At 40.8% G+C, this 18171-nt stretch overlaps 1 protein-coding gene across 7 annotated transcripts in view; it reads left to right on the forward strand.

Annotated features, from left to right (window-relative positions):
* mctp1a (multiple C2 domains, transmembrane 1a) overlaps positions 1-18171 on the forward strand; it is a 502786-nt gene that overhangs the window by 321333 nt on the left and 163282 nt on the right. The gene's annotated exons all lie outside the window — the stretch shown is intronic.

Raw genomic sequence — 18171 nt, forward strand, 5'->3', positions numbered from 1 at the left:
GAGCAGAACTGCACCCGCCCACCATCCGCCCGTTGTTATATATCTAATATTAATAAAAAAATTTAAAAAAAGGGTGAAAACTACGCGAATTGCACCTTGTGCAGACAAGATTTTTCGATCGGACACGGAGGAATTAGCGATGTAAAAGACCACGTTGGGACAAAAAAACACAAGTCTAATGCCGTTGCTAGCGATACAAGTGGAAAACTTTCAACGTTTTTCGTCGCCCAAACAGATTCTTTGGATGTGATAAATGCCGAAGTTTTATTTACGGAGGCAATAATTGAGCATGGACTTCCAATCGCACTGGCTGATCACATGGGACAGTTAATAATGTAATGCAACCTTTAAAAATCATTACGCGGTGATCGCAATCCCAAAAATAAACTTTTCTTGCATGATAATGTCCAGAAAAATTTGCTTTATATTACTATAGAGTCCTTTTAACGAATGAGTTTGATGGTTTATCACAAACCTTAAATGAAAGAAGTCCTTTGTTCTCCTGCACCATGCATGCGCAATCCTGTCGGCTGTATTTCACAGCACGACATACTGTAAAAAGTGTTTATACTATTTATACTTTCAATTAACAAATTGAAGTCTTGTGAAAGGTTGACAGGATAACTGGCATTAACTGTCAAAATAATTTCAAACTATTGAAGTTAGCTTACAGAATAAACATGTCAATCAACCCATATGATTTTTGCTGTAATATTTTTGTTTTGAAAAGTCACTGTGACTGATAGAAAAGTGATGGTTTTAGCAACATTTTAACCTGTCTGAATGCTAATAGTCATTTTGCGTCGGGGGGCGAAGCCCTGAACCCTCCACCAGGACTTTGTCCTGGACCTACCGGGGCCTGCGGCCCTTGGACCCTGGCTACTAGGTTTTTCTGATTTAAAAGTTGGCAGGTATGGTGAGGTTATAAAGCTTTTGCCTGTTAAAGAAAGGAGACTGATCCAATGCACAGACATTCGCGTGCCACGCTGTCACGACCCAGACGCACACCAGTGCGCAATCATATGGGAGCCGCGCTGAGCGCACCTCCAAGCGCGTCTCGCTGCCGGCGACGGCCAGATATGGGCCCACGCTCCAGCGCCATCCATTTTCAGGGCTAGTTGATTCGGCAGGTGGGTTGTTACACACTCCTTAGCGGGTTCCAACTTCCATGGCCACCGTCCTGCTCTCTATATCAACCAGGGTGAGCCCCACCCCTTTCATGAGCGCACTACGCGCGGAGTGACCCCTGTTACGCGCCCCCGGCAACAGGGGTGGCAAGCAGGTAAACTGCGCGGGCGGAGCGCGCGGAGTGACCCATGTTACGAGCCCCCGGCCACGGGGGTGGTGGGCAGGTAAGCTGCTTACCTGCTGCGCGTGACGCCGGCCGCGGCGAAAGCGGACGAGGCGGGGTGTCGGTGCGGTGGGCGCGGTAGTGACCCTGGACGTGCGTCGGGCCCTTCTCGCGGATCGCCTCAGCTACGGCTCCCGGTGGGGCCCTCTCGGGGGAAGGGGCCTCGGTCCCGGACCCCGGCGAGGCGTCCCTTCTCCGCTCCGTAAAAGTGTCCATCTCTTTTCTTTTTTTTTCTTCTGTTGTGGCATATGCAGCAGGTGCCTGCTCGTTTTTCGTATGTGGGTAACAACATTTAACTATGTATATATATTTCCGAATTGGTTTAACTGCCACCCGCAAAAAAAAAAAAAAAAAAAAAAATTAATCCGCCCGACCCGACCCGCGAGCGGATAAAATCTTAGTTTTTTTAATTTCATCCGCCCGATCCGCGGATAATCCGCGGACTCCGCGGTTGTGTCCGCAAACCGCGCATCTCTAGTGGGGAGTGGCCGCATGGGGCTTCCCACCCTCAGGATGACATTTAATGCTGTCTGCTCTGGTGTCCTAACTCCTTCTGTCACACACATGCACACACACGCACACACACACACACAAATACACGCACACAGACACGGCAGGTGTACCTGTCCTTCTACAGACAATAGCTATTGGCTGTCTGACCCACTTTAGTGTGTGTTTGAGGTGCAGCCCATAGTGTATTTACCATGGGTCAGGTGAGTCGATGTATTGATTAGTTTACATTTCCCCTCTGTGTTTATGTTGTGCTGGGCATCAACCAGGGGTGTCAAACTCATTTTAGATCAGGGGCCACATGGAGAAAAATCTACTCTCAAGTGGGCCGGACTGTTAAAATCACGGCATGATAACTTAAAATGTGTCCATTCTGAAAATGGACACATCATAATGTTGTTGTTTTTTTTACACTTACGTATTGCTGTTTATAGTATTATATCTTTGTCGATATTTTTACTTTATGTATAAATTATATGATAATATTCATCAGTCAACTCATTGGTGTTAATTTTCAATCCATCAAGATAAAAAAAATAATATCAATATCAAACTACAGAATGTTATTTATGTAGTTTGCTCAATTTCCTCGACTGGTGCACTAACATCATGTGGTTTATTTTGTTTTACATACTGTATGTAGCATCATCTACAAAGATACAAATAATTGCTATTGTGATATCTAGTGGACACATTTAAAACAGCATTTTCTTTCATTCAAAAATGTTGGCTATTTTTTATACTTAGCAAACTCATCCCGCGGGCCGGATAAAACCTGTTTGCGGGCCGTACGTTTGACACCTCTGACATAAACACACCATTCGGTTGTTAAGGGCCCCGGCCACAAGGAGTGGCTGCATGATTATGGTCGTCATGCTCTGCAGGTGTTTGGTTGTTCTACTTTGATGGGCTTAATTGCCTCATTGTTACATGTATTAATTTCCCTTAAAGACATAATGTCGAAAGAACATTTGTTTTTTTGTTTTTTTTACACATTGTTTATTTTTTTAACTTTTTGAATTAATGCCAATGCGGCAGGCATAGTAGTATTGAATTGGCTTCAATGCGAACACTTTTCTTTCATTTTTAAAACGACTGTATCATTGAAGTTTATGTTGTAGCCGAACATTTCCCTTAAAGACATAATGTCGAAAGAACATTTGTTTTGTTTTTTTACACATTTATTGTTTATTTTTTTTACTTTTTAAAATAATGCCAATGCGGCAGGCATAGTAGTATTCAATTGGCTTCAATGCGAACACTTTTCTTTCACCTTTGGACTTTTCAACCAACTTTTTTTTACCTTTTTCAGTACACTTTGAACCAGTGGCGGGCCATGCGTTTCCCACCTAGGCCTTCAGTGGTGTCCCACTTCAATGATTACCTCTCAAATTACCATAACTTATGTCACCATATGACCATTGCTGGAGAAATACTATACAGGAACACATTTTACGCCCTACTGGGCATTGAATTACCCAACAGTGTACAAAACGGGTTATTTTCTGGCACATTTAAAGATCAATTAAAACATATCTTACGTGGTACTGTCAAAATAATATTTGAACCCACAATTTGTAGCACCTATTTGACGCCGTATAAGCCAGTGGGACCCCTCGTCGTTGGCTTATTCGAGCTAGAAGGCCTTACTGACAACAACTCGTGATCTGATTGGCTATTGCAACTGTCTATCACCTGTATGTCCCCGCTTGCTTACAGTGCACAGACATTGTTGATACTGATGTTGATACAGCATGGCAACATAAGCTAGCTGAATTCTGATTGGATAAAAACTCTAACCTGAAAACAACAGCACTGGTAGGAGCATATTTTTTCATTAATATCTAATTATAAACGTAAATGAACTGCATTGGTGTGGGTTGTGTGTCTCTTATGCACACACTCCCACAGCCAAAAGTACTTTGGTAGCCAAGAGTTACACAGTAAACTCTGGTTTATTGCAGTTAACTAGTTCCGGGCCTGATCATGGTAAATACAGTTCTGCGAAGGAGAATTTATAAATTTAATATTTTCCTAGCTGGAGCATAAACAACACAATTCTTACTTGAGGCTGCTGTCAGCCATATTAAACAAAATCGTTTTGGGGGCCACTTTTCCAGAAAGCCGACTTCTCCCTTCACTATTAGTCTTATTTTATATTAAGGTTGTTTCGATACCAATACTTTGGAACTGGTGCCAAAACGTATTTCGATACTTTGATATTTTTTAAATAAAGGACACCACAAACAAAATGGCATCATTGGCTTTATTTTAACTAAATATCTTATGATATATTAAACATATGTTTATTATTGTTGTGTACTAGGCAAAGGGAAGGAGGCGACACCAAGGCATAACTGCATTTTTGAAGGTTTATTTAAACCTCTGATGAATGTGTGGGATGTGTATGCTACTAGTGATGGGTCCGGCAACAGCGATGCATCGGCGCATGCGTCAAGCTCATACAGGCCCGGCCCTAACCAATCTGGCGCCCTAGGCAAGATTTTAGGTGGCGCCCCCCCACATCGGCAGTGAAGTGTATATATTCACAAGAAACCGAATAGCTTTGTCTTTGACCTTTTTTTTTTACTTACAACTATACCTAATATATAAAGGGGTGGAAAAGTGACTATTACCTGCAGGGCAAACATTAGCTAAACAGAAGGCAATAACAATGTAAACAAAAAACACCTGCTTAAAAGATCTAATACAAATGTCCCTGAGGAATGTAAGGTGGGAGTACTGTAATTACCTAACGTTGCATTATTATTTTCCATAACAATTTAGCCCCCTCCACAATATTAACCCGACGTTAAGACAGAACTAGCTATTTATTGATTAGCAATTGCCGAATCATGTAACATTAGCTTAATGCTAAAAAGCAAGGTTACTATCACATTCTGTAACAGACAAATAATTTCATGTAGGCTAACGTTACCTACCTGCTATCTCTGTCTTTTCTCGTTTCTACTCCTCTTCTTTTCTCTTTTTTCTTCCTTGGGCACCTGACAGTTTTGGCCGTTTTGACATCTTGTGTTGATTTTTTGATGTGGTGACGTCCAAAAAGAGTCATACGGGAAGGGAGGGGGCGCACCGTGCGCGGGGGGGGGGGGGGGGGGGGGGGGGGGGGCGTAATGTTGTAACAAATAATATTTCTATTAAATAGGCTTTACTTTGCATTTTAATTAACGTGGGATTATTTTTTGTATTTAGAAATAATAGTAACAACTTTTTTTTTTTTTTTTTTCTCCAACATTTGTGGCACTGGCGTTTCGCCCCCTGATGGACGGCGCCCTTAGCATTTGCCTATACGGCCTATGCCACGGGCCGGCCCTGAGCTCATAGAGCGAAACCCTGTGTCGGTGCGCGTACCGCTTTTAGAAAGTCACGTGACCGATCATGAGCTGTTTTGGTCACGTGACCGATACGCGAACTGTGTCGCACTGACGCCTCCTCTGTGCCCTGTGAGCGGGTCTTTTCTACAGCCGGAGAAATAATAACTAAGAAGAGAAAGCGTCTAAAATTGAATACGTTGGAAAAACTGTTTTTTTTTTAAAATAAAAATGTGTAAAAAAAAAAAAAAAAATTTCCAGGTCCACAAGCATCCTCATTCACAACACGTTCTCTTAGATTTCCATGTTATGATACATACATAGTATATATAGTCGAACCTCGGATTCAGGAGGAACAGTGTGGTTTTCGTCCTGGTCGTGGAACTGTGGACCAGCTCTATACTCTCGGCAGGGTCCTTGAGGGTGCATGGGAGTTTGCCCAACCAGTCTACATGTGCTTTGTGGACTTGGAGAAGGCATTCGACCGTGTCCCTCGGGAAGTCCTGTGGGGAGTGCTCAGAGAGTATGGGGTTTCGGACTGTCTGATTGTGGCGGTCCGCTCCCTGTATGATCAGTGTCAGAGCTTGGTTCGCATTGCCGGCAGTAAGTCGTACACGTTTCCGGTGAGGGTTGGACTCCGCCAAGGCTGCCCTTTGTCACCGATTCTGTTCATAACTTTTATGGACAGAATTTCTAGGCGCAGTCAAGGCGTTGAGGGGATCCGGTTTGGTGACTGCAGGATTAGGTCTCTGCTTTTTGCAGATGATTTGGTCCTGATGGCTTCATCTGGCCAGGATCTTCAGCTCTCACTGGATCGGTTCGCAGCTGAGTGTGAAGCGACTGGGATGAGAATCAGCACCTCCAAGTCCGAGTCCATGGTTCTCGCCCGGAAAAGGGTGGAGTGCCATCTCCGGGTTGGGGAGGAGATCTTGCCCCAAGTGGAGGAGTTCAAGTACCTCGGAGTCTTGTTCACGAGTGAGGGAAGAGTGGATCATGAGATCGACAGGCGGATCGGTGCGGCGTCTTCAGTAATGCGGACGCTGTATCGATCCGTTGTGGTGAAGAAGGAGCTGAGCGGGAAGGCAAAGCTCTCAATTTACCGGTCGATCTACGTTCCCATCCTCACCTATGGTCATGAGCTTTGGGTTATGACCGAAAGGACAAGATCACGGGTACAAGCGGCCGAAATGAGTTTCCTCCGCCGGGTGGCGGGGCTCTCCCTTAGAGATAGGGTGAGAAGCTCTGTCATCCGGGGGGAGCTCAAAGTAAAGCCGCTGCTCCTCCACATCGAGAGGAGCCAGATGAGGTGGTTCGGGCATCTGGTCAGGACGCCACCCGAGCGCCTCCCTAGGAGGTGTTTAGGGCATGTCCGACCGGTAGGAGGCCACGAGGAAGACCCAGGACACGTTGGGAAGACTATGTCTCCCGGCTGGCCTGGGAACGCCTCGGGATCCCCCGGGAGGAGCTGGACGAAGTGGCTGGGGAGAGGGAAGTCTGGGCTTCCCTGCTTAGGCTGCTGCCCCCGCGACCCGACCTCGGATAAGCGGAAGAAGATGGATGGATGGATGGATGGATGGATACATACATACATGTTATGACTGTATCTAAAAAAGACAAAAAATATATTTTTATTTAAATGAAGTTATGAAATACAATGACTTGGTTTATATTATTGTATATACTAGGTCAGTGGTTCTCAACCTTTTTTCAGCAATGTACCCCCTGTGAATTTTTTTTTAATTCAAATACCCCCTAATCAGAGCAAAGCATTTTTGGTTGAAAAAAAAAAGATGAAGTAAAATACAGCACTATGTCATCAGTTTCTGATTTATTAAATTGTATAACAGTGCAAAATATTGCTCATTTGTAGTGGTCTTTCTTGAACTATTTGGAAAAAAAGATATAAAAATAACTAAAAACTTGTTGAAAAATAAACAAGTGATTCAATTATAAATAAAGATTTCTACACATAGAAGTAATCATCAACTTAAAGTGCCCTCTTTGGGGATTGTATTAGAGATCCATCTGGATTCATGAACTTCATTCTAAACATTTCTTCACAAAAAAAAAAAATCTTTAACATCAATATTTATGGAACATGTCCACAAAAAATCTAGCTGTCAACACTGAATATTGCATAGTTACATTTCTTTTCACAGTTCTTTTTGACAGACATTTTAGTGACAAACCTGAGCTTGTGCTTCACTGAGTTTATGAACTTACATTCATATTTTGTTGAAGTATTATTCAATAAATATATTTATAAAGGATTTTTGAATTTTATTTTTAGAATATTTTTTAAAACTCTCACGTACCCCTTGGCATACCTTCAAGTACCCCCAGGGGTACGCGTACCCCCATTTGAGAACCACTGTACTAGGTCATAAAATCAGTGTCAGTTGAGTCGGTCCATAGGTTGCCTGTAGGGATTTTTAATGTCCAGCAGATGTCAGTATTTAGTGACACAGTATCAATACAGTTTTGCAATGTGTCGAAACGCTTCATGACGCCTCATCAACCCATCACTATATGCTACCACTAGTGAGTGAATGCAGACTATGTGTGGAATTAACAATGTAGAATTTACCAGAGGGTGTTGTCGGTGCGTGTTGGATGTATCTTTCGTCGAATCCAAAGGGGAAGGCGAAGGGGTAGTCAGCAGGAAGGCAAGCAGTCGGGGGCTGGAGAGAGGCAACGATGTCAGGGTCCAAACAGGGGTCAAGGATCGGGGAAGGCAAGCAACAATCTGGGAGGAGGTCGTGAGGCAAGACACGATCGCGGAAGACACTGTGGAAGACACAAAGGACATCAAGACAGGAACGAGGAAGAGGTGCCAGACGTGATGCTTACTCAGGTGAGATTGGCTACGTTCTGGCAAAGGTCTCCTGGCTTCGCTGTCTCTTTATGCCGCTCCCTCTCGTCAAGCCCAGGTGTGATGATGAGTGATTGCCTGCAGCCTTGTCGCTGCCCAGCGTGAGCGGGGGCGTGTCCGAGCGAGCAGCCAGAGGAGGAATTGTGACACTCAGAATTATGAGAGACACAGGTTCGAATCCGCGCCGTGACAATTATTGCAATAAAAGAACACTTTTGTTCTTAAATAAAATTGTGAACATACTAGACAACTTGTCTTTTAGTAATAAGTAAACAAATAAAGGCTCCTAATTAGTCTGCTGACACATGCAGTAACATATTGTGTCATTTATCATTCTATTATTTTGTCTACATTATATTATTATATTATATTATATTATAATATTATTAATCTACTTGTTCATTTACTGTTAATATATTCTTATTTTCTGTTTTAACATGTTCTATCTACACTTCTGTTAAAATGTAACAATCACGTATTTTTCTGTTGTTTGATACTTTACATTAGTTTTGGGTGATACTAAACATTCTAGTATCAATGCAATACCAAGTAGTTACAGGATCATACATTGGTCTTACGTAAAGTTCTCCTGTGTCCAGGGACATATTTCCTGAGTTTAGGAAAAAAAAATAAAAATAATAATTTGAGGTAATAAAAAATATCGATCTAATCATTGTAATATCGACTCTTGTACTTGGTATCATTTCATTCGATGTCTGTGTAGATCCACCCATTTGTTTACATTGAGGAGCTTAGCGGTTACCTATTGTATCTTCTTACGGTATGTAGTGAAGCATGTTTAGCTATTCCTCGCCCTGCAGGGATGATACTTGTAAGAAACTCACTTTATTTGTCGCCATGGAGGCGAGGATTAGTGATTTAGAAGTAGCTAAAACACTGCAGACTGCGGATGGACGTTAGCCGCTCGCTAGCTAGCCATGTTTAAAATACCTCTACCAGAGCGGCGCTACAGTGTGACAAGCTTCACCTTTATCGTTTGTTTTTATGCCAAAATACATCCATTCTCCTAATGTCTCCACAGTATGTCTGCTTGTAAGTACACCGTGCGTATGCGTTGCCGAATATGCGCCAGTCTGCTCGTTTTCCAAGCAATGTCACGACATGACGTTTTCAGAAGCAGTATAGTACCGTTTTTAATTCATTAATACCGCGGTACTTTATATAATACCGATATATTGTACAACACTATTTTGTATATTCCAGAGAGCCAGTGTCCTCTACAGTTGGCATTTGAGTTTAGTCCATTTATTTTGTTGTTTGTAAGAACCTTCTGCAAAATAAAGCTCAAAGACCATCTCTATGAGAGCACTCTATTGTTCTTAAGACTGCTGCAAAAGTGTTAGTCGCTTGCAATAGCTTGAATAGCCCAAATGGTGAACAAGAGAGGACCTACAATGGAACCCTGATGCACACCATTAGTAGTTGAATTGCATCTGAAGTAAACAAGCTAAAGAAACACCTTAGTTACATACATCTCATTATGAAAAACATGTGTAACTGCCAAAACAGAGGAGACTTAAAGCGGTGCCTTGAGGAACGCCTCAGTTACACTGTAAAAACTCACAATCTCACCAAGTATATATTTCTAATTTCTAATCAAAATATCTGGGAAAAAAAACCAACTTGATACAATTCACAATCTAAAAATAGTTATTTTTCAGTGAGACATAAGAACAAGTTTGTAGACACAAAACTAGTAAGTATAGTTAATAAGTTTTAATTGCTAATTTCAAGATCACTTAAGTTTTTAAAGCTTAAATATTAATTTCAATACGTTTTACCAAGACAACTTTGACTTGTTCCATTGACACATTTTTTGCTCATTAAAAGCAAAAATAACTAAATAAAAATATATATATGTTTTAATCTTTTTAAGAGTTTTCCAGTGTATATAAATCACAAGTTTGGACACCAGCGTTCTCTGTTAGCCAGCTGTTACGATACAGGGGAAGAAGGAGACGGCACAGAGGCAGGGATGTCATTTAGCTCTAGGCGTATTTATTAATATAATAATATGTCGTGTGTAATAAATCAAGATACGTATGGTGTGACTATGTGTTGTGTTTAACTGAGTGTTACCAGGAGTTGTTGAAGGTGCGTGTTGAGCGCGATGCGTAAGTCCAAGGAGGGCAAGGCAAGCTCAGAGGTCAGTGGGCAGGGGAGAGGCGTCAAGGTCCGTGTCCATGCGAGAGGTCAGGAATGCAGCCAGGGAACCAGAGGAAATTCGGGGAGACGAGACACACAGCTCGAAACCAGGAAACAGAGAAACGCTAGGGGATGACGACACAGGACACAAAACGATGAGCACAGAGGAGGAGAAACACAGAGAGAGCGAATGCACACAGGGAGAGAGCTAGAGACGTGTAGGCTTACTGTACCATACAGGGGGCTACGTTCTGGCCCCGAAACGCAGGTTGCACTGGCTTAAGAAGCGTGGAGCCTCATCAGCGTCAGGTGTGTAGATTGCTGTGTGTGAATGTGTGTGTGAATTGTTGAATGTGGAAATAGTGTCAAAGCGCTTTGAGTACCTTGAAGGTAGAAAAGCGCTATACAAGTATAATAGAATAGAATAGAAAGTACTTTATTGATCCCTGGGGGAAATTCAGCACCACAGATCGCTCACAATAGACAATAAGCATTTAGGTATTTTTACATGTGAATAATATAAATACAGTGCATTATACAGCATTATTCACATGTGAATAACATAAACACAGCCTATTATACAGCACTATTCACATGTGAGTAATATAAATACAGTCATTATACATTTAAGTACAGTTTATTTAAGTACAGTACATTTAAGTAATCCATTTACCATGACTGTGCAGCGGGTTGTGCTCACGCCGCTGCACAGCGTCGAGGAATGCGCGGCCGTAAGACCAGCAGTGTTGAAATATCATTGGTAGGATCTGCCAACATGTTCATAGTGGTCCAAGTTCCTCGAGGAGCACCCGAGCGTTTTAAGTTGGTCTTCCAAGTTTTGAACTGAACTCCGGGTAGCCGGTATGGTGTCATTCCCAGTTGAATAACCCTCGCGTGTTACCCAAGTATTATAAAAGACCGGAATAGGTCCCTGTGTGTGTGAGACCTTCTCTCCAAGGAGAAGTCCTTGCTTCTTCATAGAATTCAGATTTAAATGAATCATAAATGAAGACAACAAGGTCACGTAAACGACCAGATAAGATAAGAAGTATCTTTTTAGAAAACAAATTATACTTAAAGCTCATTTTGTGTTTTCTTCTTCTGCACACTTAAACTATTTGAAGGCAATAAAAGGGGTATCAAGGACAAAGTGTTTTATAGTTTATAGAAAGTCTCAAGTCCAAGCATCATTTTGCTTCTGCTCGCCCCTCCCAGACTTTTGTTAGCGTCAGAGTGTGCACTTAGCTAAAAGCATCCGAGTGTTTAGGACCTCTCCTTCACACAGGTACTCCTCCTCCTCCTCCTCCTCCTCCATCACTCTCTCATTCCTCCCTCTCTTCCTGAGGCCTCTTAATCACTTCGCTCATCTCTTTAAGTGGCTTTTTATGGGGGGCCATCTGGCCAAGGTGGTGCGTGTGTGAAGGTGTACGGCTGTGTGTGATTACGTGTGTCTTTCTGTCAGACTGTCTTAGTCGACAGATGTTGTACTTAACTTTTCAAAACGGTTGCAGAGGTGGTGTAGTGACAGCCCCCCTAAACGTTTAAGTGATCCTCGGGGGAGGGGAAGTGTGTTGGTTTATTTCTAGGGTTCGGTAAATAGTGTGTGTTGTGTTGGAGATGCTGCGGCGTCACGTTCATTCCTGCGTCCATTGGCGAGTGCACAGCTGTGATGAAATGTAAGGCAGAGATTTCACATGCAGCGTTTCTCCCTCACACCCACGCTGCTGTCTGCCACCCGTCCTGGTGGTGGAGCAGCCACTGTGGCTTGAGGCGTTGGCTCGGTAGAGCGGCCTGCAGTCACCTCCTGTCCTGCTCCATACCACGTGTCTGTGCATGCGTTCAGGTATGACTGCATGGCCCCCTTTTTTTTAGGTAGGCATCCGCCCTGGGTGTGTCCTCCCCTCACATGTCTTCATTTGTAATCGCCAATAGTGTGCAATCTGGCAGGGGCGTCAAAGTGGAGGACTAAATGGTAGAGATGTGACGTTACCGAACAAATCGATTCTTTTGAACGGCTCTTTTAGGCGAACGATGATAAGCAATTGCGAGGCGTTAGTTTGATTGCCATTTTTAATGTACATGCAGATACAGCGTCGGCAAATACCGATCCTGCATGTGCATACCACAAGGCTGGCAACTAAACTAGAAAATGAGTCAAAGTCAAAGCAGCATTATATCCATCCATCCATTTTCTACCGCTTGTCCCTTTTTGGGGTCGCGGGGGGTGCTGGAACCTATCTCAGCTGCATTTGGGCGGAAGGCGGGGTACACCCTGGACAAGTCGCCACCTCATCGCAGGGCCAACACAGATAGACAGACAACATTCACACTCACATTCACACACGAGAGCCATTTTAGTGTTGCCAATCAACCTATCCCCAAGTGCATATTTTTGGCAGTGGGAGGAAGCTGGAGCACCCGGAAGGAACCCACGCAGTCACGGGGAGAACATGCAAACTCCACACAGAAAGATCCCGAGCCCGGGATTGAACTCGGGACTACTCAGGACCTTCGTCTTCCACCGTGCTGCCCACAGCATTGTATACAGTATATATATATATATATATATATATATATATATATATATATATATATATATATATATATATATATATATATATATATTAGTTTAAACTCTTCATCATTATTATTATTTAATATATTTACTTTATTTGGATTACATTTTCTAATTCAATGTTTATATTTTATTTTTCATATATGTTTATGTATATATACGGTATATATGTATATCTATGTTTTATTTGTATTTGATTATTATTATATTATTTATTTTATTCAAAATACATTTTCTGATTCATTGTTTGTATTTTTTTTTCATATATATCGGTGTGCGTGTGTGTGTGTGTGTGTGTGTGTGTGTGTGTGTGTGTGTGTGTGTGTGTATATATGTATGTATATATATATATATATATATATATATATATATAGTATGTGTGTGTATGTGTGTGTGTGTGTATATATATATATATATATATATATATATATATATATATACACACATACATATATATATATATATAGGGACGGCGTGGCGCAGTGGGAGAATGGCTGTGCGCGACCCGAGGGTCCCTGGTTCAATCCCCACCTAGTACCAACCTCGTCATGTCCGTTGTGTCCTGAGCAAGACACTTCACCCTTGCTCCTGATGGCAGCTCCCTCCATCAGTGTGTGAATGTGTGTGTGAATGGGTAAATGTGGAAGTAGTGTCAAAGCGCTTTGAGTACCTTGAAGGTAGAAAAGCGCTATACAAGTACAACCCATTTATCATTTATCATTTATATATATATATATATATATATATATATATATATATATATATATATATATATATATATATATATACACATATATATTTAAATTATTCAATATTATTATTATTATTATTTAATATATTTATTTTATTGGATTACATTTTCTGATTCAATGTTTATATTTTATTGTTCATATGTTTATATATATATATATATATATATACAGTATATATGTATATTTATATTTTATTTCTATTTAATTATTATTATTATTTTATTATTTTATTTGAAATACATTTTCTGATTCATTGTTTGCAATTTGTTTTTCATATATATCGGTGTGTGTGTGTTTGTATGTGTATATATATACACATACAGTACGTGTGTTTGTGTGTGTGTGTGTGTGTGTGTGTGTGTGTGTGTATATTTATACATATATTATTATATGGTATTCAATTGTGTATTTACATTTTTTATTATGTCCTAACTTTTAGTCTCGTACCAGTCAAACTTTTGTATATACATAAATACATTTTATTCTTGCTTATGAGTTGTGTATATTATTTGGTATTGTTCAAATGTTCTTTAAAGGTGAGGGAAAATTCAAAATAGTAATGTCAGTGTCAAAAAACGGGTGTATGCCATCACCTTATAGAATGTTTACAAAGAAAATACAACAAAAATAAGATTATACCGGTAGTCGTTTCAGAATAATTCCCACTGAAAAGAGCAAAATGAGTAATATTTGTGTAAATTTCTTTTATTTATATCCACATCTTACAACTGCTACCGGTGGGAAAAAAATCTGTTAAAAAAAGAACTATAATAACGAGCCAGTTTTTTGAACGGCTCTTTCAAAGGAACGGCTCTTCAAGATCCGTCTCCCTTCAAACAGCCATAAATCCCATCTCCAGTAATTGGGGATGTTCGACCAGGGCCCCAAGGTAGGGGGGCCCGTGGGCTTTTATAAAGTTTGAAGATGTTTCCCCTTTCATTTAAATATGCACGTTTAAAAACAAAAAATGTCATAAATGTTAATGAGAACTAAATATAGCCGTGAAAGTTTGATAATAAGGTTACTTGAATCAAATGAAGTATGTCTATACCTACACCTCCATTCAAAAATGCAAAATGGCAGTTGGCTTTGAGGCAGTCGTGAATAAGGGCTGTACAAATAAAATGTGATTAATTGATTGAAACCGAGCATGGAACAGTTCAATCAACACAGACGTCATCAAAGCTCACCTTTAACTGTTGGCACACATCACCATCATGTTGGAACAAGGATGAAGATATGGAATAAAGGTAAACATACAATATTTATTTTTATAGTATATATTTATTATACTATGCAAATAGATGTATTATAATCATTATTTTTATGAAGAGGATGGAAGGATGGATGGATGGAGTAAAATATATTTCATTTATACATATTTTTTTAATTTATATTTTTATGTATTTACCTATATCTTTATATATTTATAATAATGAGAAATAAAATGAACTGTTTTGATTTTTGCAAATGGCTGCAGTGAAACAAAGAGTGAATAAATTAAGGGGTATGAATACCTTCCGTACCCACAGTGTATGTGTGTGTATATATCTATTATACATGTACGTGTATATATATATATATATTATACATGTACGTGTGTGTATATATATATGTATATATATATATATATATATATATATATATATATATATATATATATATATAAATATATATATATATATATATATGTATATATATATATATATATATATATATCAGTGACGTGCGGTGAGGTTCATGGCTGGTGAGGCACTGACTTCATCACAGTCAGATTTACAAACATATGAACCCTAAAGAGTATCTTATTCACCATTTGATTGGCAGCAGTTAACGGGTTATGTTTAAAAGCTCATACCAGCATTCGTCCCTGCTTGGCACTCAGCATCAAGGGTTGGAATTGGGGGTTAAATTACCAACAATTATTCCCGGGCGCAGCGCCGCTGCTGCCCACTGCTACCTTCACATCCCAGGGGGTGATCAAGGGATGGGTCAAATGCAGAGGACACATTTCACCACACCTAGTGTGTGTGTGTGACAATCATTGGTACTTTAACTTAACTTTAACTTTACACATACAAACTGCAGCACACAAAAAAGCACATTTAATAAAAAAAAAACGTTATTATGGTCTTACCTTTACTTATAAGTGCGGGAACAGTGATGTTCGTGTTGGAGGAGTTGTGAATGAATGAAATATGACATCCGTGCTGCAGTCTGCAGGTGTACCTAATGTTGTGTCCCTGCAGTCGCTCACGGCTCCTCCGGCGCGAGCAATGTTGTTTTTGCACTTTTTGGCTTCTTGTTAAGTGACTTTTTTTGGGTGGATTCGGTCTTGCACGTGGAGGGTTTGGGTGTGGGCTTTGGTTGATGTGGCGCTCTCATCGGGGGGGTGCAGTCTGCGGCTGAGGTGCCTTAACCGGCACCAGGAGGCGGGATTACGCGAGCCTCACACAGTGCATCTTCGCAGCAGTTTTATGATTGCTCAGCACAAGAAATACTTTACACACATACAGTTGTTGACAAAATACACTGTACATTATATACCTCAGCTAACTAAACTATGGAAATCCATCCATCCATCCATTTTCTACCGCTTATTCCCTTTTTGGGGTCGCGGGGGGCGCTGGAGCCTATCTCAGCTACAATCGGGCGGAAGGCGGGGTACACCCTGGACAAGTCGCCACCTCATCGCAGATAGACAGACAACATTCACACTCACATTCACACACTAGGGCCAATTTTTTAGTGTTGCCAATCAACCTATCCCCAGGTGCATGTCTTTTGAGGTGGGAGGAAGCCGGAGTACCCGGAGGGAACCCACGCAGTCACGGGGAGAACTTGCAAACTCCACACACAAAGATCCCGAGCCCGGGATTGAACCCAAGACTACTTAGGACCTTCGTATTGTGAGGCAGATGCACTAACCCCTCTTCCACCGTGCTGCCCCTAAACTATGGAAATGTATAATATAATTCATATAGCAATACGGTCTCACTGCACAGCAGGCCAGCAGTTAGCCGAGTCCGCAATCCATGGTGAGGCACAATTGAGTGACGTGCCTCAACTGGCTGCTGATCACCGCACCGTCTCTTCTCAGTATTTGAACGGCAAATGTGAAAATTCAGCGATTTTGAATAAAAATAATCTAAAACTGGTGAAGTTAAATGGAAAATAACTTTATAGTATAATCACTGAATACATATAACAATTTAATTAATTTTTTTTCTTTTTACATTTTTTTTCTTTCCATGATGGCAGGTGAGGCCCTGCCTCACCTGCCTCTAGTGACCGCACGCCACTGATATGCATGTATATATATATATATATATATATATATATATATATATATATATGTATATATATATATATATATGTATATGTATGTGTGGGAAAAAAAATCACAAGACTATTTCATCTCTACAGGCCTGTTTCATGAGGGGGTTCCCTCAATCATCAGGAGATTTTAATGGGAGCATTCACATACCATGGTTTATATAGGGCACAGGGTGGGTGGGTACAGGCTGGCGTAAGGGGCGTGGTGATTGGCTCATGTGTTACCTAGGAGGTGTTTCCGTCTCCCTCGGTTAATCCTACATATGTGTCGGATGTGTTAATGTCCTTGCGTGTTACACCTTAGATTGGTAGACAACTGATGTTTGTAAGCACCCCCCGTTGAGAGGGCAATCAGGTTTCTTTCGGCAGTTGCAGCCTTTGTTGGTTTTGGAGTCGCTCTGTCCGGGGGCCGACGGCTCATTTGCAATTGTTTTGTTGTGGTTTGAGATAATTTGTCGTATATTGTTCATACAGCTGTAGCTCAATTTAATGTTGTTCTTGTTGAATACTTTTCTTAGGACGTTGTCTTTGGGAAAGTGTTTGTATGAACAGCTTAGGAAGTGTTCCGTCTTTTCTATGAGCCTTAGCTTGTAGTCATTCTGCGCGGGTATGGGAATGTTCTTCAGCTGTATGAACAATATACGACAAATTATCTCAAACCACAACAAAACAATTGCAAATGAGCCGTCGGCCCCCGGACAGAGCGACTCCAAAACCAACAAAGGCTGCAACTGCCGAAAGAAACCTGATTGCCCTCTCAACGGGGGGTGCTTACAAACATCAGTTGTCTACCAATCTAAGGTGTAACACGCAAGGACATTAACACATCCGACACATATGTAGGATTAACCGAGGGAGACGGAAACACCTCCTAGGTAACACATGAGCCAATCACCACGCCCCTACGCCAGCCTGTACCCACCCACCCTGTGCCTTATATAAACCATGGTATGTGAATGCTCCCATTAAAATCTCCTGATGATTGAGGGAACCCCCTCATGAAACAGGCCTGTAGAGATGAAATAGTCTTGTGATTTTTTTTCCCACACATACATATATTGCGCTCTACTACGGTATCGAGCACTATTTTTGGGATAACCTTATTAAGACATATATATATATATATATATATATATATATATATATATATATATATATATATATATGTATGTGTATATATGTATGTATATATATCCATATATATACTATACATATATGTATGTATATATATATTTAAGTATATACATAAATAATATGTATATATGTACTGTATGTAT

This window comes from Nerophis lumbriciformis, linkage group LG12, assembly GCF_033978685.3.
Source record: "Nerophis lumbriciformis linkage group LG12, RoL_Nlum_v2.1, whole genome shotgun sequence".
Classification (NCBI taxonomy): domain Eukaryota; kingdom Metazoa; phylum Chordata; class Actinopteri; order Syngnathiformes; family Syngnathidae; genus Nerophis; species Nerophis lumbriciformis.